A 12,321-nucleotide genomic window follows, 5' to 3' on the forward strand; every position below is an offset into this window, starting at 1 on the left:
TCTGGCAGAATAACTTTTAGCATAGCTTAGCATAAATCATTGAATCTGATTAGACCGTTAGCATCTTGCTCAAAAATGACTAAAGAGTTTTGATATTTTTCCTATTTAAAACTTGACTCTTCGTGTACGAAGACCGACAATTTTCTAGGCCGATAGGAACTATACTCTCAAAGATCAAGGAACTTTGCTGCCGTACAATGGGTGCAGTGGCGCAATGATATTACACAGCGCCTGAAAATGGTTCCCAGCACGCTCTCTGTGCAAGCAGGTTGCCACGTTGGTTATGTTGACGGAAGTTAGCCTGTTTTCAGGCGTTGTATAATATCATTGCGCCGCTGCACTCATGTTACGGCAGTAAAGTTCCTTGATCATTACGCAGGAATGAGAGTATAGCTAATATAATTTATTTATAGCTAATTATTTATTTATATTTGAATATTTATTTAGTGGTATTATAACAAAGAAAAATGTGAAGCAAAACAAGCTAAATAAAGAAGAAGAGGTTGGTAGCTCTGTTCAGTGGGACATTTGACCCAGTTGGTGACAACAACAACAATCACTGTGAGATTTCACAGCTGTGCTAATCTTCCCATGCTCCTCAAAACAAGTCACTCCTCAAGAACCCTTACAGAGAACAGCATTCCAACCTTCAGCCCTTAGCAACTTAAAATTGCTACAGTTAGATATGTAATGATATGTCACATAAGTTAGATATGTCACTTTTTGGTGACATATTCAAAACAGTTTTTTTTTAAATAAATTATTTAATAATTTCTTGGTTACATTCCACAGAGTGTGGAAACTTGCTGAACAGCTTTAGTGTTTTTAGACTCTGTCCAAAAGGCACGATAGGTCATTATCGGGTTAATAATTGACTAGCACCAGTAATGCAGTAATCGGGTTAAATATTAAGTATACTGCCAATAAAACAGAAGCTTCAAAGGGACAAAATCATTATGTTTCACATTCAAGTCATGACGGCCTTGGCCTGGTATATGAAGTATATTTATTTTTTTGTATGTATGTTCCAACCACTCTAGAGTTACTCAACTTCCAGATGTTTCTACAGCCTAAAGCACTTTTACACTTTATTTAAAGGGGTCGTTTTATTGTTTTATGATGTTTCCTGGGGTGCTCTTAAAATGTTAGAATGCTTTTTACATCAAAATTTGTCATCATTTATAAATAAAAGAAAAATAATTTTTTAGCCCTCTAGTTTGAACGCTCTGTTTTAAGGGGCGTGTCTGCTGTGAGAATTCCGAGTAAACGCCAACTGCTGTGATTGGCTAACACCTTTCCATTTGAAATAGCTAAGTATTACTCTCTCTTTTAGCGTGTTTTTACTATTACAGTTTTTACATTTAGATCTATGGCATTAGCCTATATTAAGATCGTGGCATGAAATGTTGCAGAGATGAACATTGTACATTGCACAGTTACTTACGTTGCATTATTGTCGAGTCCAGGCAGTATCCTCAACGGCATGTTGATTGCTTGGTAGCTCGATCTGGTTTAACACCACAAAGGCCTATGTTACTAAGGCCCCGATCACACAGAACACATTTTTCAGGTTCGAAAACGTGATGCGTTATTTTTTTATGTTGCTAGGAAACCCCCGAATCAGCTGTCCTGTCAGTCTCATCAAGGTAACGTCACCACAACGGAAGGCCCGCCTCTCCATTCATTCGAATGGAAAATAGAAAACAAACGCAATGACGTCGGCCGCTTTTCTGCTCAGAGTTGGGGGGTTTTTTCAACCTCAGGTGCTCAGAGCACTCCTTCTAAAACGCGAGATGCGCCCGGGACGCATAAGCAGCGCGCATAACGCTCTGCCAACAGAAATCTATTAAAAAAAGGCACCTCTCGCTACAAAAACGCATACTGTGTGTTTGGGCCTTAGGCTACCTATTCATGTCATGCACAAATCGGTGGGCGGGGCTAAACAGGCAATGATGAAGTAGGCCTTTAAAAAATTTATTTTGATTCATTCCCGCCAGGTCCCGACTGGGAGACACAGGGTGCACCAGTGCATGCCCTGTCCTTATTTGGAGCACCTGAGGCTGCAAGGTCCCAACAGGGAGCACCTGTGCACCTGTGTGACCCCTGATCTTCAGTGATGCATCTGAGAAGGCCCTGCACTCAGATGCAAAACTGAAGACCACGGAGCAGCGGATAAATTGGAGGCAGAAATAAAACACAGGGAGCACCAGTGGCTGCCGAGTCCCCACAGAAAGCATCTGGGCCTGCCCCAAAAGTGCCTCCATGTTCCCCAAATTGAGCCTCTGAGACGGGAGCTGCTGCAGCAGAAGCCTCAAGCTTCTTCTCTTCAGGGAGCACCCATGCCTGACAAAACGTCAAAGAGGGAAAAACTAAAGATCCCTGAGCCACTGAGACAAGAGCTACTTCAGCAGAAGCCTAAATCTTCTCTTCAGGAAAACTGCCTGACAATATCTCTAAGAGGCAAAGCCTAAAGATCCCAGAGCCACTGAAGCCAGGAGATGCTGCAGCAGAAGGGAGCGCCTGTCCCTGGCAAGGTCCCAGAGAAGATCCCTGAGCTGCTGAGAAAGGAGCTGCTGCTGTAAAAAAAAGCCCCAAGCCTCTTCCGTACAAGGAGTAGCACCCATGCTTGCCAAGTCACCACAGGATACACCTTTACCTGGCAGGATCCCAGTGGGAGCGCCTGTGCATGCCAGAAGGTCTGTGTCAGTGCTCGATAGAATCATAAAGCAAGGGAAATGCTGGATCCCTCATCATCTGAGGCGGCAAAAGCCCAATACCTTTGCACAGTCCCTTCCTGGACCACCCATGCCCAGTAAGAGTAAGAGGCTATGCCCGTGGAGTATAAAAGCATCTGTAAGTTCCTTCCATCTCTAGTTTTTACTTATTTTCAAGATTTATTTAGAAATGAAATATTGACTCCAAATATGCTACAACCCCAAATCAGAAAAAGTTGGGACAGTATGGAAAACGCAAATTAAAAAAAAGAAGTCATTTCTAAATTTACTTTGACTTGTATTTCATTGCAGACAATATGAACACAAAATATTTCATGTTTTGTCTGGTCAACTTCATGTCATTTGTAAATATGCATCCTTTCCTGTCATTCAGACCTGCAACACATTTCAAAAAAAGTTGGGACAGGAGCAATTTAGGGCTAGTAATGAGGTAAAATGGTTAAATAATGATGTGATTTGAAACAGGTGATGTCAACAGGTGATTGTAATTATGATTTGGTACAAAAGCAGCATCCAAGAAAGGTCTAATCCTTTAGGAGCAAAGATGGGCCGAGGATCGCCAGTTTGCTAACAAATAAGTGAGAAAATTATTGAAATGTTTAAAAACAATGTTCCTCAAAGAAAGATAGGAAGAGATTTGGATATTTACCATTCAACAGTGCATAACATAATTAAAAGATTCAAGGAATCTGGAGGAATTTCAGTGCGTAAAGGACAAGGGCGCAAGCCTAAGCTGAACAACCGTGATCTCTGATCCCTCAGGCGGCACTGCATCAAGAATCGTCATTTATCTATAAGCGATATCACCACATGGGCTCAGGACTACTTTGGCAAACCTTTGTCAAGTACCACAATACGTAGTTACATCCACAAATGCCAGTTAAAACTGTACTGTGCCAAAAGGAAGCCCTATGTTAATAGTGTCCAGAAGAGCCGTCGACTTCTCTGGGCTCGGAGGCATCTGGGATGGACCATCACACAGTGGAAACGTGTACTGTGGTCAGATGAATCAGTATTTCAGGTATTTTTTGGGAGGAATGGACGCTGTGTGCTCCGGACCAAAGAAGAAAAGGATCATCCAGACTGTTACCAGCAACAAGTCCAAAAGCCAGGGTCTGTCATGGTATGGGGTTGTGTCAGTGCCCATGGCAAAGTTAACTTGCACTTCTGTGAAGGCACCATTAATGCTGAAAAGTACATAGAGATTTTGGAGCATAATATGCTGCCTTCAAGAAGACATCTTTTCCAGGGACGTCCATGCATATTTTAACAAGACAATGCAAAACCACATTCTGCACACATTACAAAGTCCTGCCTGCGGAGGAAGAGGGTACGGGTACTTGACTGGCCTGCCTGCAGTCCCGACCTGTCTCCAATAGAGAATGTGTGGAGTTTTGAAGTGCAAAATGCGACAACGAAGACCCCGTACTGTTGCCCACCTTAAGACTTGTTTGCAGGAAGAATGGGACAAAATTACACCTGAAACACTTCATCACTTGGTGTCTTCAGTCCCTAAACGTCTTTTAAGTGTTGTGAAAAGGAATGGCAACATTACAAAGTGGTAAATGCTTTACTGTCCCAACTTTTTTTTAAATGTGTTGCAGGTCTGAATGACAGGAAAGGATGCATATTTACAAATGACATGAAGTTGACCAGACAAAACATGAAATATTTTTTGTTCATATTGTCTGCAATGAAATACAAGTCAAAGTAAATTTAGAAATCACTTCTTTTTTTTTTTTTTTGCGTTTTCCATACTGTCCCAACTTTTTCTGATTTGGGGTTGTATGTTTTCTAGGTCCTCTATTTGAAATCTGTTTATATTGTATTTCAAAATTATAGAGAGATATGTCTTTCAATTTAGTCTAAGAAGCACTCATTAAACCAGCCCAACATGATTATGTTTGCTTCTTCAACAGGACAATATACAGTGGGGAGAACAAGAACCCACTTACAATGCATGTAGAAGACTGTAATTTGTATCCCAGGTACTCTTCAACTGTGAGAGACGTAATCTAAAACAAAAATCCAGAAAATTACATTGTATGATTTTTAAGTAATTAATTTGCATTTTATTGCATGACATAAGTATTTGATACATCAGAAAAGCAGAACTTAATATTTGGTACAGAAACCTTTGTTTACAATTACAGAGATCATACGATTCCTGTAGTTCTTGACCAGGTTTGCACACACTGCAGCAGGGATTTTGGCCCACTCCCCCATACAGACCTTCTCCAGATCCTTCAGGTTTCGGGGCAGTCGCTGGGCAATACGGACTTTCAGCTCCCTCCAAAGATTTTCTATTGGGTTCAGGTCTGGAGACTGGCTAGGCCACTCCAGGACCTTGAGATGATTCTTACGGAGCCGCTCCTTAGTTGCCCTGGCTGTGTGTTTCGGGTCGTTGTCATGCTGGAAGACCCAGCCACGACCCATCTTCAATGCTCTTACTGAGGGAAGGAGGTTGTTGGCCAAGATCTCGCGATACATGGCCCCATCCATCCTCCCCTCAATACGGTGCAGTCATCCTGTCCCCTTTGCAGAAAAGCATCCCCAAAGAATGATGTTTCCAGCGCCATGCTTCATGGTTGGATGGTGTTCTTGGGGTTGTACTCATCCTTCTACTTCCTCCAAACACGGCGAGTGGAGTTTAGACCAAAAAGCTCTATTTTTGTCTCATCAGACCACATGACCTTCTCCCATTCCTCCTCTGGATCATCCAGATGGTCATTGGCAAACTTCAGACGGGCCTGGACATGCGCTGGCTTGAGCAGGGGGACCTTGCGTGCGCTGCAGGATTTTAATCCATGACGGCGTAGTGTGTTACTAATGGTTTTCTTTGAGACTGTGGTCCCAGCTCTCTTCAGGTCATTGACCAGGTCCTGCCGTGTAGTTCTGGGCTGATCCCTCACCTTCCTCATGATCATTGATGCCCCACGAGGTGAGCTCTTGCATGGTGCCCCAGACCGAGGGAGATTGACCGTCATCTTGAACAATTACCTGTTAATACAGGTAATGAGTGGAGAACAGGAGGGCTTCTTAAAAAAAAACTGACGGGTCTGTGAGAGCCGGAATTCTAACTGGTTGGTAGGTAATCAAATACTTATGTCATGCAATAAAATGCAAATTAATTATTAAAAAATCAATCAATGTGATTTTCTGGATTTTCAAATACTTCTCCCCACTGTATAAATGGAGAGTTATTACTAGACCTAAACATGTTCAGAAAACATTTTAAATCGATTCTTCCTCGGTCAGTTGTGTTGTCAAAGGATTTTGCATAGATTAAAAATAAACCTTTAATATTAATAAAAGTAAGTTGGTTGTGTGGAACCACTGTCCATAATTTAATCGAGTTAGTATAAAGTTTTTTTTTTTTTTTTTTTTTGAGTGGGGGCACAAAGACTGGCCTTTTTAATGGCCCTGAGAAGAAGAAAAGTTTTTGCTACAAGGATAAGAAAATAATTATTGATGTCAAAGAATGATGCATAGCAGTCAAACGAAAGCACAGTGTGGACAGATACAGTCACTTCTATATCCTGCAATCTAAGGAATCCAAAGATTGCTATTTATAACCTAAAAGTGTAAAATGAGAATGAGCAGATGGATTCAGGGTTATGACACACATCAGAGCTTCAAATCATTTAGACAGCCTGTGGGTCATCAAGCCAAAACATACCACATGATACGATAAACAAATGTGTCCTCAAATGGACAAATGTAAACTTACACCTATGTAGTTATTATTTAGAAAGAATATTTTATTATAGCCTATACAGTCACTTTGTGGGGTGCTGTTTGCAACTCAGATGTGTTCAGAAAATAAACCTTGCCCGTCTAATATGCAATAAATAATATGCCTACTTTTAAGTTGTAATTATTTTTTGTGATCAAGATATTCATTTTAATAGTAAGGCAAGGCAAGTTTATTTGTATAGCACATTTCATACACAGTGGCAATTCAAAGTGCTTTACACAGAAATGAAGTTAAAATAGTTATAAGTGAATAAAATAAAAATATATATAGTATAATAGTTATAATAGGAATTAAAAGGAAATTAATAGTAGCCTAAGCTATTGAGGCAAATGTTTCTTTTTGTTTTTTTTCGCTTGTCAGTCATATTTATTTATTTTTCGCTCATCCACCAAATTCACAAGTTTCCAGTTCAGTAGGCTACTGACACACGTTATCTTGAAAAGCAACCTATTGCTTGACTATTGTCACTTTTTTTAAAAAAATTATTGGTTTTAAAGAAATACAAACACAAATAGGCCTACAGTCAGGTGTACCTCGAATAAACAGAGTAAAACATAAATACAATAATAAAATAAAATAGTGACAAACTTAAAAAATTGTTTACAAGTAGAAACACATTTTACAGCTTTCTTATTTTTTAAACATAAATTGTATTTAGGTATTGTTGCACTTCTGATTTTAGAATTAAAAATAAAAGCTTATTTCCCCCAAATGTATTGGCTACATTAATAGATACTGAATTTAGCTCAAAGCAGCGTTTTAATATTCCTTATGATAAGAATTGTTATGGGAAAAAACGTGGGGGTCACTTTACTAGCACATTTTTTAATCAGTCATCCGGTCATGGCAATTCTAAAGACGTCACTACCATGTTTGATGTATTTTAATGTTAATGATTTTACGCGTTGTATTTAATCAAACAAAAAAAACAAAAAAGTAACATGTCAGAGATTGAGAGTTTGAGATTAAATGATCCACAATATGTTTTTATTAGGCCTATAATATAAAATATAATAATTAGCCTATAGGCTATAAATAATGATAAAATATATAGGCTACAATTATATGATATGATGTTGTTTCTGACAAACGAAAATCAATACTATAGGCCTATGCTGCCTCTGCAAAGCAACATTAGGAAATTCCAGTCCGTAAATGCAGTCAAAGTTTAGGCTACTACAATCTGAGACACGACGGTCGGTGTGACCGTATGCGCAGTCTGTGTATGCATGCGCACACTGTCCAGATTGCTTCAGCTGCTCCCTTGGGTCTCTTCTTCTCTGAGCTGCAGTACAAATATCTATTGATTCCGTTGTGTTGTGGCTTGATTTTGTTGTGTAGTGAACTTATGTTTGCTCTTTAAATGTAGTTGTGTTGCGCACTACTGGGCCACCGTAGTAGTCAGTCTGTGCGTGAAAAGGACACAGTGAGCGCGCGCTATCTAGCTGCAGCTATAGTCACTGCTGGCCGACTCTTTTTTTTTATGCTTTATTTGAACATTCAGTTTGCAATATGGTACAACAAATTTAGAACATAACAATAATTACGAAAAACATCACTAAAAGAGAGAAAAAAACAAGCAATACCATAGCTCAAAATAAAACAAATTGGCAGAAAAGAAGAAAAAAGGAAGAAAAGGGACAAAAGAGGGCATTACACAAATGAATAACAATTACAGATTGAGTACAGTGAAAAGTTTGTAGGCTGTGCAAACTGTACATGTTCTAAGAGCTTTTTTGTTAAGTGAGACTGAAATTGTAAGTAAATAATGTTTTATCTCTTGTAACAATACTACAAAAACAGGTTTACAATTCGCAAATTTACATTTATGAATGTAAAATCTACACAGAAAAAGAATTAGATTTATTATAAAGCAGGCTTTTGAATCTGCTTCAAAAAATCCAAAAATAACTAATTTAAGGTTCATTGAAAATCCTTGTAAGATAAAACTTGAGATAAATAAACTAACATCTTTCCAGAGCTGGGAAGTATAATTGCACAACCAAAACAAATGAACAAGAGTTTCAGTGTCATTCTGACAAAAGGAACATTTAGAGTCAAAATTAGATCTAAATTTGTTTTTAAGAAAGTGTTTGACAGGATAAATGTTATGGAGTAATTTGAAAGATATTTCTTTAACTTTGTTGGTAAGGAAAAATCTATGTTGAATGGACCATATATTTTTCCAATTTAAATTATCAAAAAGGTTGTTCCAGTAGCCTACGAGACTGCAGGAGGGGCAGAGACAATTGTTCTCAAGGAATAGAGCTCTTATTTTATCATTTCTCCCTTTTTTCCGGGCGAAACATATGTCACCTGCTAGGCTACAGGTGTGTATTGTTCCTGAAAAGCATGCAGATGCCAGATGGAATAGCATCCATAACAGTGGCAAACTCTTTAGGTGTTACGGGTATAGCCTACTATATTCTCAGGGCCTGTATATTCTGAAAGAAAACTGCTGGCCGACTCAGCCTCATAGAGACAGAGCGACACGCGTCATAATCTGAAGGCCACGCCCACCGGGGGGGGGGGGGGCAATCAAACCGTCTCCATTGACTTTGCATTGCGGGAGGCTGCCTCCTTGTCATTTCGGACTTATTACAAAAAACTGAACAATGTATAAAAGCTGATATGTGACAAAGTGAACTGCAAACAAGCTAAACAAAACCCAGAAGCAAAAACCCAGACGTTTTTATAAGCTGTTGACCCAAAAAACGAGCGTTTAAGGACAAAAAAGTGGATTCAGGCCATTGAGACAGAGCGCTACAGGTCATATTACACTGAGAACTACGGCGACTAGAGGGGAACGTCGTCAGCGATAGTAAATATAATATATAAAACGGACATTTGGATATTTGACTTAACAGTGACAAAATGTTTACTGCACACATACACATACTGAGACATACTGAGTGTCAGGATCCCAAAATTTACCCATTCATCCTGCTGAAGCGTCACTTCTGGATACACAGAAGCCTGTATCCACTTTTATCTTCTTAAACGCTCGTTTTTTTGGGTCGACAGCTTATAAAAACGTATTTCTGTGTTTTTTAGCTTGTTTGCTGTACACCTTGTCACATATCAGCTTTTAGACATTGTTCTGTTTTTTGTTATAAGTCCGAAATGACAATGAGGCAGCCTCCCGCAATGCAAAGTCAATGGAGAGCGTTGGATTGCCCCCCCCCCCCCCCCCGGTGTGGGCGTGGCCTAAATACGCTCTGTCTCTATGACTTGAATGAATGAATTCCCATTCAAGGCAGCATGCAAGAAATATTCTGTGGAGCGCTTTAGGCCAAACACACTTTACAATGTGCTCTAAACGTGTTTTAAACAGAAAAATGTGTGATTAATCTAGTTTAAAACAGCACTAAAAGAAAGTTTACATGAAAAATATATTATGCCTACCAACTATCTATCTACCTTTTGTATTTATTGCATAATATATTGTATGTTCAGGGATGACAGACTGATGTGTGTGCATGTCTGCACACACTAAAAACATTTAGGGCCTGCCTACCTATGTAATTTTTAAAAGGGAGAAGGAAACAGTCAAGATTGTTACATGCTGACCATATAACAAACTGTAACGATTACATTTCAAAAGTGTTTAAGCAGATTAGCTTGTGACGTCATTTGACTAAAATGTAAATAAAATATATGTGTGCGCTATATATATATATATATATATATATATATATATATATATATATATATATATATATATATATATATTTTTTTTTTTATTTTTTTTATTTTTTTTTTTTTTATTATTATTATTATTTAAATTTTAGTATATACAATATATGCACTCTTAACCAGTCATAAGGGTCAATTTTGTTTTTTAATTGAGATGTATACATCATCTGAAAGCTGAATAAATAAGCTTTCCATTAATGTATGGTTTGATATGACAATATTTTGCCAAGATACAACTATTGAACAATCTGGAATCTGAGGGTGCAAAAATTTTTGAATGGCAGTATTGAGATATCGCCTTTAAAGTTGTCCAGATTAAGTCCTTATAGCAATGCATATTACTACTAATAATACATATACAGATAGATTTACAAAATATCTTCATGGAACATAATTTTTACTTAATATCCTAATGATTTTTGGCATAAAAGAAAAATTTTAAAATTTGACCCATATAATGTGTTGTTGGCTATTGCCATAAATATACCCGTGCGACTTGTGACTGGTTTTGTGGTCCAGGGTCACATGTACTTTGAAGGTACCCAGCATGCAGTGCACCGTGCTGTGGGTTTTATCTGTGCTGCTGAACCTATTTTTGGTTCACTTGCAGTTGGTGTTTTTTGTTTATTATTATTCTTTGTTGAGTGTCACCATTGCTGTGTTTTGTATGTCGAGTTTGATGTCTGTGCATCATGAGGCAATGGGGGAAAAAGTTGAGTGTTGCAAAATGATATCACACCTTTCAAAATTAAGTCTCAGCAGCTGCTTAACTATTGCGAAATATACATCTATAAAATATATGAATTTGAAATTAATCTTTTAAAAAATGTAAAGTAAATCTTTATGCTGAATTAACGCTAATAATAGTATGGTTTTACTAACTTAAAATCAGCCAGTTAGCTTATTTTATATTCAAGATTGACATTGTTTTAACACGTTTTCATTTATCACACTTCCAACTTGGCTAGATCTGAAATTTGAATATGAATATACAAGATCCCAAGCAAATGGAACACTAATCACCATTATTGTGATTATACTAAACTATATAATTTCTTACAGTGGGATGGTTAAAGACAACTTTATCATGTGAATCCACAGTAAAAGAAAAAGATGAATGAACAGTAATTCGTAAGAAAATGACCCAGCATGCGTTAATTTCACTGTCAATTTCGGACTACAGTAATTTATTGTAAAATACTCTTTAATACTGTAAATTCCTGGCAATTATTTGCTGTAGTGTGTCAGTATCAGTTTACATTTCCAAACATTCCTTTTGCCATTAATTGTAATAATCTAGTGAGATTCTTGTATGCACAAGGAGTCTGACAACACCATATGCCCCACACGGAGATCTGATCTCACCATCATCGAGTCAGTCTGTGATTACATGAAGAAACAGAAAACAATAAGACAGACAACGTTTCCAAGACGCTTGAAAAGAAAATCTCACCGATCAGGCATAACATAGGCAGCAAGTAAACATTTTGTCCTTCTGTGTTAAAAGCAGGAAAAATGGGTAAGCGTAAGGATTTGAGCAAGTTTGACAAGGGCCAAATTGTAATGGCTAGACGACTGGGTCAGAGCATCTCCAAAACTGCAGCTCTTGTGGGGTGTTCACGGTCTGCAGTGGTCCAAGGAAGAACAGTGGTGAACAGTGGCGGCTAAGGCTCATTGATGCACATGGGGAGCGAAGGCTGGCCTGTGTGGTCTGATCACACAGATGAGCTACTCTAGCTCAAATTGCTCAAGAAGTTAATGCTGGTTCTGATAGAAAGGTGCCAGATACCACAGCACACCTTCAGGGGTCTAGTGGAGTCCATGCCTCGACGGGTCAGGGCTGTTTTGGCAGCAAAAGGGGGACCAACACAATATTATGCCTGATCTGTGTTTTTTCTTATGATAAATTCTAATGATGTGATATATGTATATACACTAATATAATAATATAACAAACAAAAGTTATTTGGTAAAATCCCATTACCTTGACGGTTCTGTAGCAATCGTGCTGTACATTTAGTGCTGTGGGTTTTTTCTTGTCTTTTTTTTTGCCTTCCTTCAATTGTCCTAATTTCCTGTGAACTAAATACTTTTCTGATTGTGAATCACTTCCTGCATGATGTTGCACCACAC

Source organism: Gobio gobio, assembly GCF_949357685.1.
Source record: "Gobio gobio genome assembly, chromosome: 8".
Taxonomy (NCBI): domain Eukaryota; kingdom Metazoa; phylum Chordata; class Actinopteri; order Cypriniformes; family Gobionidae; genus Gobio; species Gobio gobio.